The following is a 4,247-nucleotide window of genomic DNA, read 5'->3' as shown; positions in this document are numbered from 1 at the left end:
CCTTATAGGAGGAGAGGGGCGTGGCTGGCACGGCCGATTGGTTGATTTCCGCGTCCGTCCGTGCGTGCGTGCGAGCGCCCACCTCACATGATTGTTTCTGGCGGTTTGCTTGGCTTGCTGCGCGAGCCCTCCTCTATGATTGGTTACCTAGCTAGCTCAGCTGAGCTTAGTTGGCTGGCTGTTGGCCAGCTCCGGCGCACACGCGCGCCAGAGAGAGCGTCCAAGCAATTGGTTAGCTGTTCTGAGCTAGCGCCCTCCCACCCCTCTGTCTCTCTCTCTTGCGATTGGTTAATTTTACCCGAGGTCTCGGTGCGCGTCAGAGCGAGGAGGAGAAATGAAGGAGGGGAACATATGCTACGGGAGGAGGAGGGAAATCTCGCGAGAACATGCCACGGGTCCCCCCCCACTTCTCTCTCTCTCTCTCTCTCTCTCTCTCTCGATAGGAAAAGATGGAGCGGCGCATGCGCATGATAGGATGATAAACCAAAAAAAAGCGGGAAAATTATTGGGCATAGAACAAGAGAGCGATTTTGAGCTGTGTTTCTCACACGGCTACGATTCCCAGGGCAAACTACAGTTCCCATGTGATAGATACTTGGAACAAGTGAAATAATAATTCCTGCTATGTTTATTTCCTGAGGGCTTCTGCTGGAACTGACAATATGATGAGAACATAACTCGACGGTTCGGAAACTGCAGCTTGTGCAAAATGCAGCGGCCAGATTGGTAACACGGACCAGACGGTCCGAACGTATAAAACCGATTCTGGCCCGCTTGCACTGGCTGCCTGTATGTTTCTGAGCTCGATTCAAGGTGCTGGATTTGACCTATAAAGCCTTACATGGCTTGGGGCCACAATCCCTGATGGAACGCCTCTCCCGATATGAACCCACCCCATACACTACACTCAACATCCAAGGCCCTCCTCCAGGTGCCTACTCTGAGGGAAGCTCGGAGAATGGCAACAAGGGAGAGGGCCTTCTTGGTGGTGGCCACCAAATTATGGAATGAGTCTTGTGACGAGGTGCGCCTGGCGTCAACATTTTTATCTTTTCAGCGCCAGGTCAAGACTTCCTCTTCTCCCAGGCATTTTAGCATGTGTTTTTAAATTGGGGTTTTTTTTAAGTGTTTTTAAATTTGTATATATTTTTTAAATGTTTTTAATTGTTGTCAACCGCCCAGAGAGCTTCGGCTATGGGGCGGTATACAAAGGCAATAAATAAATAAACAAACAAACAAACACATCTGAGCATGCACAGAGAGGTGCTTCCTCTTTCACCGTCGAATCCACAGCCTTCCCAGTCTTTCGGGCCCTTCCAGACAGGCGTTTTATGGCAGGAGTATTCTGCAACATTTCACAATAATGGTGCATCGGTGGTGGATTTAGTCTGTTCTGCGAGGGTTCTCCAAGGCTACAACATTATTGCTGTCCCAAGGGGCCAACAGCATCCTCCACACCTACTCAGAGTAGACCCATTGAAACTGATGGGCATAACTAACTTGGGTCCATTCATTTCAGTGGGTCTACTGTGAGCATTCCACTTACCTGGGAGTAAGCCCCATTGAACCCAATGGAGCTGTTGTTGTTATGTGCCTCCAAGTTGACTACAACTTATGGCGACCCTATGAATCAGCGACCTCCAATAGCATCTGTCATGAACCACCCTGTTCAGATCTTGTAAGTTCAGGTCTGTGGCTTCCTTGATGGAATCAATCCATCTCTTGTTTGGCCTTCCTCTTTTTCTACTCCCTTCTCTTTTTCCCAGCATTATTATCTTTTCTAATGAATCATGTCTTCTCATGATGTGTCCAAAGTATGGGTCAGGGCCCCCACCAAGAAGATCCTGTCTGCTGTTCATGTCAGTGGCAGGCACTCAAGAACAGAGATGGGCAAATCTGTCAAATTCAATTTTTCTCTGCTTTTCATTTTTCTAGCCTTACATTCAGTTCTCCATATTTCCACATGAGTTTGCGATTTTTTAAAGAAAAAGTTCACATGAAAATTCATCAACATGTCAGTGCAAATTTCTCCAAATATATACATTTATTGTGCGCAACTGTAGCTAAACTACACATTTTGCGAATTACCTTCCCCAGAGATAATGCATGTTTGTATGTTATTGTCACCAAAATATGCACGTATACGAACCTTTTACGTGGTTATATGCATTTCTATATGCATTCCCTGGCTTCTGGTTTTCCTGTTAGCATTTTTGGGGTAAAGGGCTGTTAAAAAAGAAAGATCCGCAAACAGATTTTCATGCAGTATCTGTGGTAATCCAGAAATAGGTTTTTCAATGTTTGATGTTGCTCTTTTGTTAATATTTAAGCAATGTCATCTTAACATGTGTAAAACCTCTTTGTGCTAGAAGTGCTCTTTCAGAGACGCAGGCTCAGCAGTTGTTTGTCCTTTTGGTGATGGGGGGGGATAAACTTTAAAAGCAAGGTGCCCATTTTCTCCCCAGCTCCCCCCCCCCATCCTGTCTGGGGCCAAGACTCAGAGTTCAAGGTGAAGTGGGCACAGGATCCTCCCTGTAATCTAAGTCCTTCTCGGACAGCAGGTGAGCAAAGTAGCTCGTGATCAGGGTGGGGCAGAGAGGAGCCATTATTAGGGGGCAAGGGGCAACCTGGCGAGGCGACTAATGGTATCGTCACCTGGTTATGCAATGTCTCCTATAATTAAAAAACCCAAGGGCTGGCTGACCAGGGAGGAGACAGTCTTTCTTATCGATAGACTGGGCTTTTCCAAGGAACGTAGGAAGTTGCCTTACACTGAGACGGATCATTGGTCCACCTAGTTCAGCATTGTCTACACTGACTGGCAGCGGCTCTCTAACTGTAGTTGTCCCAGGCTATGGTCTGAAGGCACATGTGGCCGGCTCCCTGCTGAAGCTAAGCAGGGTCAGGTCTGGTCAGTGCCTGGATGGGAGACCACCTGGGAACCATATGTAAGCCGCCTTGGGTTTCAATCATGAAAAAGAAAGGCGGGAGAGAAATGTAATAAATAAAATAAACCATAAGAAAGAAGAGGTGCAATAAAAAGTTAATTTAAAAAATCTATAAGAATATTCAGAGCGATGGATGTGCCATCTCCCATCTTCAGCCACCAATCCACAGACACTTGCATGAACCTTGCGGAACACTGATGGTCCATGGACCACAGTTTGGGAACCCCTGGCTTAGAGGAAAGGTGGGATAAATCAGGCATTTATTTGGCCCTCTAGATATTGCTGAAGAAGAACTCGAATCATCCCCAGCAAGCGCAACCAATGGCCAAGGGTGATGGGAGTTGTTGTTCAGCAACATTGGGAGGGCCACAGGTTCTTCCACATCTGGTTTATCAGATCTATCCTTGAGTCTGGATGTTCTCAGGAATTCTGAGATTCCTTGGAAGCTTTTCCGGAGTACCTCCCTGAGCAGATTGTCAATCTGCCCTCCAGCGTTTCACAGAAAACAATGCCTGATCTCACTCCAGGTCAGGATCTACGCTCACAGCAGCTCAAAAGATTAAAAAAGAAAAGTTACGTAATTCTCTCCGTTGCAAAACAAAATTCAAAGAGTCAAACGACAAGTGAATGAAAGCATCTCATTAAGAAATATGCAATACGTTGAAACAATACCCTTACAAGGTCCAACAGTAAAATACAAAAACATAATCCCAATAACAGTAAGAATAACTGACCTCCAGAACTAAAGTTTGGCCCTTAAAGAGCACCCCATAGCCAAGGTGGTCTCTGGCACAGTCAAGAGGGTCTCCAAGGCCCTTTATATTCGAGACTGACTTAGGGCCTTCTCCATGCAAGGCATGTGGTTCACCAATGAGTTGTCAATATAGCCTCTTTCGAAACGGAGGATTAATCTGCTGTACTGATTGAGGGCCCCTCCAGACAGGTGTATTCTGCAACCTGTTCTCGACACAATGATAGCGCATTCGCGGTGGTTGATTCTGCTTTACTTGTCGTTCTGCGATGCTTCCCCAAGGCTCACTGTCCGGAAGGAGCTATAGTGCAACCAAAGCGGGACAAAAATAAACCGGATTAGTGGCATAAAAGGTGACAGGATTTCAGCAAGAAGTTACGGGACATGCACTGATTGGAAATGGAGCAGGGTGGAAAACGGGATTGTGTGTGACCATCTCAATAGCATCATGAACGCAAAACATTGTGAATGCTCGATCAAAAGGACTCTAGAGGAGCCCTGGAATGCAGTTCACGAACACACTTCTTTTAAGGACGAGGGAATTATTC

The sequence above is a fragment of the Rhineura floridana genome, chromosome 18 (genome assembly GCF_030035675.1).
Source record: "Rhineura floridana isolate rRhiFlo1 chromosome 18, rRhiFlo1.hap2, whole genome shotgun sequence".
NCBI classification, from domain to species: Eukaryota; Metazoa; Chordata; class Lepidosauria; order Squamata; family Rhineuridae; genus Rhineura; species Rhineura floridana.
The sequence above is the reverse complement of the archived record's forward strand: the minus strand, read 5'-3'. Positions refer to the sequence as shown.